This window comes from Alexandromys fortis, unplaced genomic scaffold (genome assembly GCF_014885135.2).
Source record: "Alexandromys fortis isolate MF-2015 unplaced genomic scaffold, M_Fortis_MF-2015_v1.1 scaffold_351, whole genome shotgun sequence".
In the NCBI taxonomy this organism is placed as follows: Eukaryota; Metazoa; Chordata; class Mammalia; order Rodentia; family Cricetidae; genus Alexandromys; species Alexandromys fortis.
The window spans coordinates 222,797-235,179 of NW_026068251.1; the positions used below are offsets into that span (position 1 = coordinate 222,797).

Below are 12,383 nucleotides of genomic sequence, written 5' to 3' on the forward strand. Positions count from 1 at the left end.
TGGGTGGTACACACCTTTTTAATCCCAACACTTGGGAGGCAGAGGTAGATTGACCTCTGTGACTTCAAGGTGTGGCAGGACACACCTTTAATCCCAAAGCCTGGGAGGCAGAGACAGAAGGATCTCTGTGAGTTCAAGGACAGCCTGGTCACAGAGTTATTCCAGAACAAAGATATACAGAGAACCTGTCTCAAAAAGTAAAACTGAATATAAAAGAAATAGAAGTTAAAATAAAGCTGCAGAAAGATGGAAAATACACAGAGAATCTTGATACTGTATGCTATTATGCTCTCTTTGAATTGTTTGAATGCCGAGAAAGGAGCAACAGCTGCTAAAAGATATTTGTTTATAAATGCTGCTGAATTAATCCAAGATAGGTATTTTGAAAATACCTTGACTTTAAAATTGAAGTCAAGGGCTGGAGAGATGGCTCAAAGGTTAAGAGCACTGACTGCTCTTCTAGAGGTCCTGAGTTCAATTCCCAACAACCACATTGTAGCCCTCTTCTGACATGCAAGCATACTTTGAAGGAATGGTGTATACATAGTAAATAAATAAATCTTTAAAAAAAATAAAATTGAAGTCAAAAGGTATGTTAATTTGGAGAAGAGATTTTGCTTTTGTTTCCACAGGAAATGAAAGACTGTGGATTCATTATGAATTAAGAAAAATCAGGTTCGATCAAGGAAGGCCACCTGAGAAATCTCCCAGTAGGAACAGATGGCCCGATATCAGAGTTCTACATCCAGAACGGATTCAAGACTGCTGCCTGAGATGATCAAGACTCACAGGATTCTCCAGTCAGGACTTGATTATAATTCTAATTTTCTCTAGGTCCTTTTAAGATTATCAGTGCCACCAACCAGCAGGAAGTAGCCTGGAATACTATGCCTGCATTCCTAAAAAATGGACTATGGGTATTTTCCTTTTTTTTTCTTTTTTGTTGTTGTTTTTAAAAGGGGGGGAAGTGGTGCGGGAGAATTGTCTGTATTCTGTCAATCATGTATTTTAATAAAATGCTGATTGGCCAGGCAGGAAGTATAGGTGGGTCAACCAGACAGGAAGTAGAGGTGAGGCAATGAGAACAGGAGAATGCTGGAAGGAGGAAGCCCACCTGAAAAATCTCCGGTAGGAACAGATGGCCCAATACCAGAGTTCTACATCCAGAATGGATTCAAGACTGTTGCCTGAAATGATCAATTCACAGGAGTCCAGGCCAGACCACCAAAGAGGCAACATATGACCTGCCCTGCTGAGAAAGGTATCAAGCCATGTGGCTAACATAGATAAGAATCATGGGTTAATATAAGCTACAAGAGCTAATAAGAAGACTGAACTAATAATCAGTTTTATAACTTAGTGAGATCTCTGTGTGATTTTCTTTGGGGCTTGCCGGCTGTGGGAAAGAATCCCCAACCAGCAGGCCCCTCATGTTACAAATAACCACAAAACCAACGGAAATGAATAATGAAAATATTCTCCAAGAATATTTCTGTTGTTCCTTTTGGAAACTACAGCTCCCAGATTCCTCCTGGATTACGGACGCCTGCGTGCGTGGGTGTGCACAGATGCAGGACATTTCTCCCAGATACCCTTGCGCTTCTTGTTAAAAAGCGAGCTTCCACGAGGTCTCGCTCTCTTGCCCCTTACCCTTGTGTGTCTTGCACACCTGTCCCTTATCGTGTCCCCCCCATTAAAGCGCACCCACGTGGGAGCTGCGTTCTGTGTCTTCTCTTTTCGTGCGTGTTTTGTCTGTCCTGTGTTTGTCTCCACACACACACACCAGCTTTAAAAGAATAATAATTTCTCTTTGAATATTTTAATAGTCATAATATGAGTTTAAAACATCAGGATATGCCTCAGTTCATGTAAGTGACAGCACAACAGAATTTTGAGAGCCAGGATAAAAGATAAAGCTGTTGTGAATTTACAATCTTTAAAATTTGATGCATAGGGGATTCATAGTCAGCATCAAAATGCAAGAAAAAATGGGCATAGCAATGTATGACTTTCATGGGAAAGATCAGGACATTTCCACATGACACATCACTTCATGACACTTGCCCTATAACAGACAGAATCCAATGTAAGATACTGTGTTTCAATTTTAGCAGTATTAAATATGGAAGCCAAATGTGTCCCTTGACACAATTTTGTTCATATCTGTAATGATAAAGTACATTTTCCACTTCATGGAAACTAAGCACAAGGTCATTCTAGGATGGTATGAATATCCCATGGTTTAAATGTTTCCCCTAAAAAAAATACAGAAATGACATTTCTTCAAATAAACACCAGCTTCTGAACAGATACATTTCTACATATCTGAAGCTTCCATTCAAAGGTCACTATAATGTGTTTCAATGTGAACTGTTTAAAGTAAATAAAGCTCAAATTGTTATATGTGGTTTTCAGAATGTGGTGCTCAGGATTTGTAGTAGAAGACCACACTAGTCTAGTCTTCCCTTGGACAGTCTCTCAGACAGAGGCTTCCTAATCTCTCAGATCTATCAAGTTCTTCTCACATCTAAGTTTTGTAACAGTGTGCATCTATTTTTCCAATTGTCTTCTCCTATTGTTTAAAACCAACAAATACCAGGAAAGTATAATATTCATGGATATTTACCCATAATCTAAAGTCAGCAGTGAATTAAATGGTATTTTTAAAATCCCGAAATCTACAAGGAAAGATTATTCAAAATGCAGTGTTATCTCTAGAAGAAATGACTGCTAGAATTGACAGTGAAGGAAATGTATTTGAATGTGGTAAAAATTTCAGAGAGTCTAGTTTGGTCCTGTGCTGGTTCCTTACCTATCATGCCAGAGTTGGTGGGTTCCCAATTAGCTCATGTAAGCTGTTTCAGTGGGAATTCCAATCATGGTCTTGATATCTTTGTTCATATTCTCATTTCTCCTACTCTTCAACTAGACTAGATAACAAGGGTCCAAAGAGGAATGCATGGATTTCCCTGGGAAGAGGAAATAGAAGAGCTTTCCTGGGTAATCTGGGGCCATGGTGGGGGCACTTGAAGGAGAGGGTTGACAGCTTGGGCATGGGAAAAGAGTTGGAGGGCTGGATGCAGAGGGAGAGTAATGATAATGATATCCTAATAGGGGGCAATTTCGGGATGAGTGAGAAACTTCATGCTAGGGAACTCCCAGGAATCCACAAGGATGCCCCTGATAAGACTCTAAGCAATTGTGGAGAGGGTGTCTGAACTGGCCATGCATAGTAATCAGATTGTTGACTACCCTAAGTATCACCACAAAGTCTTTATCCAGTAATTGTTAGAAGTAGATGCTGTGACCACAGCCAATCATTGGGCTGAACTCCAGGCATCTTCCTGAAGAAAGAAAGGAGTGATTATACAAGCAAGGGGGTGGGTCAAGGACATGAGAGAGGAATGCAGAGAGACAGATAACCTGAGCTTGTGGGAGTACGTAGGCTTTGAAACAACAGTTAGGGAGCCTGCAAAGTACCAACCTAGGCTTTCTGCACGGGTGTGACAATTCTGTTGCTTGATCTGTTTGTAAGTCTCCTAGCCAAGTTAGAGCGGGACTTGTCCCTAGTACTCAGCTTGCTTTTGGGAAGCAGTTCCCCATGCTGCATTACCTTGTTCAGGCTTGATGTAGGAGGGGAAGCTTGGTCCTACCTCAGCTTGATGGCCCATGCTTTGCTCAAGCCCATGGAGAACATGCCCCTTTCTGAATAGACACAGAAGAGGAGTGGATGGGGAGGGGGATTGATGGAAATCCACAAGGGAGCAGAAAAAAAGGAGTGAGGGAAACTGTGGTCAGTATGGAAAAGCGATGGGGAAAAAAGGTTAACTAAACAATATTAAAAACCAACTAATGTGCCCCTCTCACCACTTTGCATCTGACAGGATCACTGAAGGGCATTTCTCTGGGCCTTCCCATTGTTGAGGATTAGGGTTTACACAACATACCTTCTCTAGCACTACAAATTTCCCTGAGCCTTAAAATGCCTTCTTTAACCCTAAGCCAAGGGATAGCGAACATGGGCAACTCTTTTTCAGTAGGTCATCTTTTGACAAGTGCTTCAGTCAATCATTCACACAAACTTTTGACACTTTTTTTTTAAACCGTGTAAGCTTCCATATTAAACCCAGAATCTCCACTCAGAGGCATATCAATAAATTCAACTTGGTCTACTTTTATGTTTTATGTTCCCGGCAGCAGTATCCCACACCATTAAAAACCATTCCCACACAAATTCCCAGACTTATACAAGAATTAATTAGCAGGGCTGGAGAGATGGTTCAGAGGTTAAGAGCATTGCCAGATCTTCCAAAGGTCCTAAGTTCAATTCCCAGCAACCACATGGTGGCTCACAACCATCTGTAATGGGGTCTGGTGCCCTCTTCTGGCCTGCAGGCATACACACAGACAGAATATTGTATACATAATAAATAAATATTTAAAAAAGAATTAATTAGCAAAATCATGAAGGGTTTCAGTAGTATAGCATACCTTCTTATGAATTTCACTTTCTAGTGTAACTCTGGGGGACTATTTTGCCTTGAGTTTGATTAGTCAAACTTTCATTATTTAAACATGACAAGATAATATATATAAGTGACCCCAGCTGATAAATACCTTCAGTGATGTGGCAGGATACAAGATCAACTAAAAAAAATCAGTAGCCCTCCTATATACAAAGGATAAAGAAGATGAGAGGGAAATCAGAAAAAACATCACCTTTCACAATAGCCACAATAACATATAATATCTTGGGGTAAGACTTGCCAAGGAAGTGAAAGACCTATTTGACAAGAACTTTAAGTCTTTGAAGAAAGAAATTGAAGAAGATGCCAGAAAATGAAAAGATCTCACATGCTCTTGGATAGGTCGAACCAATATAGTAAAAATGGTAATCCTACCTAAAGCAATCTATAGATTCAATGTTATTCCTATAAAAATCCCAACACAATTCTTCACAGACCTTGAAAGAACAATAATCAACTTCATATGGAAAAACAAAAAACCCAGAATAGCCAAAACAATCCTGTATAAAAAAAAAAACTTCCAGAGGTTTCACCCTCCCTGACATCAAGCTCTATTACAGAAATGAAAACAGCTTGGTATTGGCATAAAAACAGAGAGGTTGACCAATGGAATCAAATCAAAGACCCAGATATTAATACACACACCTACAAACACATGATTTTTAACAAAGAAGCTAAAATTATACAATGGAAAAAAAGAAAGCATCTTCAATAAATGGTGCTGGCATAACTGGTTGTCAACCTGTGGAAGAATGAAAATAGATCCATATGTATTCCCATGCACAAAACTTAAGTCCAAATGGATCAAAGACCTCAATGTAAAGCCAGCTACATTGGAACTGATCAAAGGATTGATCTCCAAAATATATAAAGAACTCAAGAAATTAGGCATCAAAATTTTAAACAGCCAGATTAAAAATAGAGTACAGAATTAAACAGAGAATTCTCAACAGAAGAATCTCAAATGGACAAAAAATACTTAAGAAAATTTTCAAAATCTTTAGCCATCAGGAAAATGCAAATCAAAACAACTCTGAGATACCATCTTACACCTGTCAGAAAGGTTAAGATCAAAAACACCAAAAATAGCTTATGCTGGAGAGAATGTGGTGTAAAGGAAACACTCATCTATTGCTGGTGGGAATGCAAACTTGTACAACTACTTTGGAAATCAGTATGGTGGTTTCTTAGAAAATTGGGAATCAACTTACCTCAGGATCCAGGAATACCACTGGTGGGCATATACCCAAACGATGCTCAATCATACTATGAAGGCATTTGTCAACTATGTTTATAGCAGCATTATTTGTAATAGCCAGAACCTGGAAACAACCTAAAAACCCTCAACCAAAGAATGGATAAAGAAAATGTGGCACATTTACACATTAGAGTACTATTCAGTGGTTTAAAAAAAAATCTTGAATTTTGCATGCAAATGAACAGAATTAGAAAGCACTATCCTGAGTGAAGTAACCCAGGACCAAAATGATGAATATGGTATGTCCTCACTCATAAGTGGATACTAGCTATAAATAAAGGACATTGAGCCTATAGTTCATTATCCTAGAGAAACTAAGGTAAACCCTAAGAAAAACATATAGATCCACCTGGGAAATCGAAATAGACAAGATCGCCTAACAAAATTAGGAGCATGGGGTGGGGGATAAGGGAGGCTGGAAGGAGAAGAGAAGGGGAGAAGAGGAGGGGTGAAAAGAACTTGAGAAATAGGAATGTTGAGAGGGAGGAAGGACAAAGATGAGAACAAGGAAAAAGATATCTTGATTGAGGGAGCCATCATAGAGTTAGCAAGAAACCTGGCTCTAGAGAAATTCCCAGAAATCCACAAGGATGACCCCAGCTAAGACCCTAAGCAATAGAGGAGAGGGGGGCCCAAACTTGACTTGCCCTGTAGTCAGACTGATGAATATCTTAAATATCACCATAGAACTTTCATCCAGCAGTTGATGGAAACAGGGCAGAGATCCACATTGAAGCAGTGGACTGAGCTCCCAAAGTCCAGTTGAAGAAAGGGATGAATGAGAATATGAGCAAACAGGTCAAGACTATGATGGATACACCCACTGAAACAGTCTACCTGAGCTAATAGGAGCTCACCAACTTCAGCCACACTGGGAAGAAGCAAGCATACGACCAAACTCATCCCTCTGAATGTGGTTGACAGTTGTATCTCTGGGGCAGACTTAGTGGCCTCTGGCAGTGGCACCAAGATTTATTCCTACTGCATGTGATGGCTTTTTGGGAACCTATTCTCTTGGATGGATACCTTGATCAGCCTAGATATAGTACGGAGGGCCTTGGACCTTCCCCAAAGTAATGTGCCTTACCCTCTATGAAGATTGGATGGGGGTGGGGTGGGAGGTTATGTGGAGGGTATGGGAGGAGGGGAGAAAGTGGGAACTTGGATAGGTATGTATAAGGAAAAAAGGTAGTTTCTTTTCTTTTTAAAAAATAAATTAATTAGCTGGGCGGTGGTGGTGCACGCCTTTAATCCCAGCACTCGAGAGGCAGAGGCAGGCAGATCTCTGTGAGTTTGAGACTAGCCTGGTCTACAAGAGCTAGATCCAGGACAGGCTCCAAAACCACAGAGAAACCCTGTCTTGAAAAACCAAAATAAATAAATAAATAAATACAAGAAAAAATTAGAGAATTCAATGTTCTCAGCTGTAATAGGGTCCTGCCACACATCCCCACCATAAATTAAAGCATCCTGTTCTCTACTAATTAATACCCCTACTTCAACAGCATACACTGTCTGATACTGGGACTTGAATTTTTGCCCTAATTCAGTACACTTTATGATGAGGGCTTCAGTTTGGTTTTCCACAGTTCAAGCTCCATGGCTGCTAGAAAAAAGATTGTCTTCCAGGGCACACTTAGAAACCCTTAGACTGTTTATTTGCATCTAGAGCAGATCAATTATCAGGGTTCATTAGAGTAACAGAACATATAGAATGGATCTCTATCTCTCTATATATGAAGGGATTTGAAATGACTTAAAAGATGCTGTCCAGGTAATCCATCAATGACAAGCTGTGGACAGAAAATCCAAAAATCTACTTGATGCTTCATCCACTCGGGAGGCAGAGGCAGGCAAAACTCTGGGAGTTTGAGGCCCGCCTGGTCTACAAGAGCTAGTTCCAAGACAGACTCCAAAGCTACAGAGAAACCCTGTCTCGAAAAAGTTAAAAAAAAAAATTAACCTTACTTAGAAAATGTTGGTAAATATTTTGCTTAGTAAATGTTAATGATTACAACATAACTTAAAAGCTTCCTAGTATATACTTTCTGCTTCAATCAAATCTTCAGTAGTTCCTAAGTGACTAATATCTTAAAAGCTCCCTGGGAATGCCTTGTACTCGGGGCAAAGGCCATGTTCTTGAATACGAAATGGTAAAACAGGGGAGTTAGAAAGCATGGATGAATTTAAATTCCAGAAGCTGTGCCATTGCCACAATGGACAAGAGAACCTTGCTTCCAGATAACACATAAAGGACTCTGCCAGCTCATTCCTTTGAAAACCTCCTGGCAAAGAGAAGATGAATGAGGAAAAATCAGAATGAGCACCAGTTCACATGACCTAAACTTTAAAGACAGGGTTAAGACATGCACACTAGAATTTCAGAGCCGGCTTCTTAATGAGCAGCAGAGAAACTACTCGCACCCCCCTGGACCATTTCCTCCTGTGTCCCAGCCATGCAGCTTCTCTGACCTGGGAAGTTCTAGAGCCTCAGGGCTGCCGTGCCAGCCATTATGCTGCTGACTGCTGACTTTCCCAGGTTAAACTCACCATGAGACTCTTATGACTAAGGTACAGAACCATATGGTTTTCCCAGGTCATGCAGGGAATGGCGGGATTTCCGGCCCTAGGTCATGAAAGTAATGGGACTTCCGGTCCCTCCCTTGACAGCCTTCTGGAGGCAGAGAAAGACAGATCTCTGAGTTTGAGGCCAGTCTGGCAGACAGAGCAAATTTCAGGACAATAAATAAATAAATAAATAAATAAATAAATAAATAAATAAAAAGGGACTTAGAAATTCTTAACAATTAGAAAGTTTAATAATGAGGGGATTCAATTCAAGGTCCAAACTGTTAAACATCAAAACCTCAAATTAAGTCAAACATTATAGAAGAATATATATAGGATAAATAGTGGAAGGGGTTGTTTATTTATCTATGTCTATCACTATTTTCCCTACACGTTGTGTGTGCATCAGTTGATGGGAACAAATATCCACAGTTAGATAATGCACAGAGAGTGAGGGACCTTGGGACATTTAGTCCTAAATGTGATGTCTCCAACAAATCCAGCTCCTCGGGGCCCAGGAAACCATGCAGAAGAGGAAACGAGAGTGCAAGAGCCAGAGGGAATGGAGGACACCAAGAAAACAAGGCCTTCTAAATACAGCAGCCTATACACATGAGCTCACAGAGACTATGGCAATTGTAGAAGGCCTGCTCAGGTTTGGGTCAGATGGTGTCTCAGAGCTGATAGGAGAAGGGGACATATGTATGGCTCCCTCCATCCGTAGCTCAAAAGCAATCTCCAATTTAGAACTTTTTTTCAAAAATTAATTTTCTCAGAGAGTCTCACAGGGTATACACAGCACTCTAAAAAGCACTTTTTAACTTACAGGTCCTGCAAATACATATTCTTTAAATTTGTCTTACACCAGTAGTCAAAATGAGAGAGTGCAGACTGAAAAGAAAGAACAGAAATATTCAGAGGATGATAAATCTTTTGACTCTCAATGTAAACCCGTGCTACAGCAGATCTGTAATGATAGGAAACCATACCAATGCAGAATATGTAAGAAATGCTTCTGGAAATACTCAAACCTCAGGAGACATGAGATAAGTCATACTGGGGAGAAACCTTACAAGTGTAGGCTATGTGGTATATGCTTTGGTTATTCAAGAGCTCTCAAAAGGCATCATTACAGAATCCACTCTGCAGAAAAACCTTACCAATGTAACAAGTGTGGAAAAGCCTTCTGTAGCTACGCATACCTTAGAAATCACCAGAAAAATCTTGAAGAGGGACCTTATGGATGTAAACAATGTTGTAGTTCCTTCAGTACTTTGTCACGTCTTGAAAACCACTACAGAACCCATAACAGAAAGAAAACTTACAAATGCAGTGAATGCGGCAAATTCCTCTACACCTCTGAAAGTCTTAAAAGACATCAGAGCATTCATGCTGCAGAAAAAGCTTGTGAATGTAAAGAATGTGGAAAGCGCTTTCATGGGTTTTATCAGCTTAAGAACCATTGCAGAACCCATGTCAGAGAGAGACCTTACAATTGTAATGATTGTGGCAAATGCTTTATCAACCTGCAACATCTGAGAACCCATCAGAAAGTTCATACAGAGAAACCTTACAAATGTAGTGTGTGTGACAAATCCTTTGTCCAGAAAGGCTGGCTTAGAATCCACCAGAGAATTCATACGGGAGAGAAGCCTTACAACTGTAGTGGATGTGACAAAGCCTTTACGTCCTTCACTGGTCTTAGAAGTCATCAGAGAGTTCACACTGGGGAGAAAAGCTCCCCTGGTGAGTGATGTGCATGTGCTTTATGCAGGGCTTTCTCCTTAAAGGCACAGTAGGTTACTCTGAAGAGAATCATTGTGAACATGAGGAACTTTTGACAGCCAACATGGAATGTTCCAATCCAGCAAATCTCAGGAGATTATCCTGAGGAAAATTCTGAGAATTTGAAACCAGGGGGAAAACCTATTGTGAAGTTATTTTACCTGTTCAACTTTAAAAGCTTCATAATAAAGACAAAACAGAAAAGCCTGGAGAATGGGCTGTTGTGTAGTAGTTGCCTAGAAACTGAGATATTCTATCCTGAAGGAAGCCGATTAAGAGAGAAAAGAAGTACCACTAAATTTCTTCAGGAAAACCCTGAAATTGTGCAGATTCAGTAGGCATAACACTTGAAACTCAGAGTACTCTTGTTCCCTAGAAGTCTCTATAACCCACTGAGCCACCAAAACAAGATACTGTCCACCTTGTAGATATGGCTGCCAGCTTTCATTTTGCTTCTTTTAAAGAAAAAACAAGGATAAAATGAGGATCTTTGTAGTTTGGAATGTTAACACTGTGTATCTGAACCAAGGGTGATATGAGCAGCAATTTCCCAGAGACAAGCATATAATAGATGTCAATAGACTAAATCTCATTGCTGTCACATTAAAAATCAAGTAGACAAATAAATCTACTCACAAGAGTGTTGTAGGGTGGAGCTCTTGTGTGTCTTGGCTGCCCGGCTAGCTTACACTCAAAATAACCACGCAAAAACTGTATCAATTAAAACACTGCTTGGCCATTAGCTCTAACTTCTTATTGTCTAACTCTTACATATTAGTTTATCCCATCTCCATTAATTTGTGTATCACGATGTGGCAGTGGATTACCGGATATTCTAGCCGGAGTCCAACTCAGGAGGAGGATCCATGGCTTCTCTCTTTCTCTGCCCTTCTTCCTCCCAGCATTCAGTTCTGTTTTCTCTACCTACCTAAGTTCTGCCCCATCAAGTAGGCCAAGGCAGTTTCTTTATTCATTAACTAATGAAAGCAACACAAAAACAGAAGGAACTCCTACACCACAAGAGCATAGACTTTAGAACAAGACCAGTTAGATTGGTCTGCCACTCACTAGAGAGTTAAATCTTTACTAATCGGCTCAAAGACCGGGCAAGTCTGTTTATACATTCTTTTCAATATATTTTTTCAGATTCTAGCAATAGGTTGCATAGTTACATGTGTGCTTTCATGAGCCTTGTTTTGGAATATTGATGAGGCCATGGAAGCTACATAATACTGAGACCACTTGCCTCTTAACACTGCTTTCATTGTGTACCATAAATTTGGGTATGTTGTGTGATCATTTTCATTGAATTTTAGGAAGTCTTTAATTTCCCACTTTATTTGTCCTTGACCCATTGATGATTCAGGTGAGCATTGTTTAATTTCCATGTGTATGATTTAAGCTTTAGAAGTATTTCTTTTACATATGAGGGTGCCCTTGTATTTGGGGCATAGATGTTCAGTATTGAGATTTCCTCTTGATGGATTTTTCCTGTGGCTAATATGAAATGTCCTTCTTTGTCTCTTTTGACTGAAATTAGCTTGAAGTCTATTTTGTTAGATATTAGTATAGCTACACCTGCTTGTTTCTTAGGTCCATTTGATTGGTACATTTTTTCTCAACCTTTAACTCTGAGATGATGTCTGTCTTTGAAGTTGAGATGCATTTCTTGTATGCAGAAGGATGGATTCTGTTTCATATCTAATCTGTTAGCCTGTGCCTTTTTATGGGTGAGTTGAGTCCATTTACATGAAGGGATATTAACGACCAGTGATTGCTATCTCCTGTTAATTTAGTTTTCATCCTTGTTGGTGTTAATTTGTGTATTTTTTTTCTTGTTCGGAATTTGCTGTAACAAGGTCATCAATTGTGTGTCTTTTTGTTGGTGTAGCCATCTTCCTTGGGTTGGAGTTTCCCTTCTAGTATTTTGTGTAGGGCTGGGTTTGTGGCTAGTTATTGGTGAAATCTAGATTTGTCATGGAATATCTTGTTTTGTCCTTCTATGATGATCAACAGTTTTGCTGGGTATAGTAGTCTGGGCTGGCAGCCGTGGTCTCTTAATGTCTGCATAATGCTTGACTATGACCTTCTGGCTTTCATTGTCTCCACTGAGAAGTCAGGTGTAATTCTGATAGGTCTACCTTTATATGTTACTTGGCCTTTTTCCTTTGCAGCTCTTAATATTATTTCTTTACTCTGTATGTTTAATGTTTGATTATTATATGGCGAAAGGACTTTTTTTTTTT

At 39.8% G+C, this 12,383-nt stretch overlaps 1 protein-coding gene across 1 annotated transcript in view; it reads right to left on the bottom strand.

The window, feature by feature from the left end:
* LOC126494185 (zinc finger protein 420-like) overlaps positions 1–12,383 on the bottom strand; it is a 74,429-nt gene that overhangs the window by 32,092 nt on the left and 29,954 nt on the right. The window lies entirely within an intron of this gene.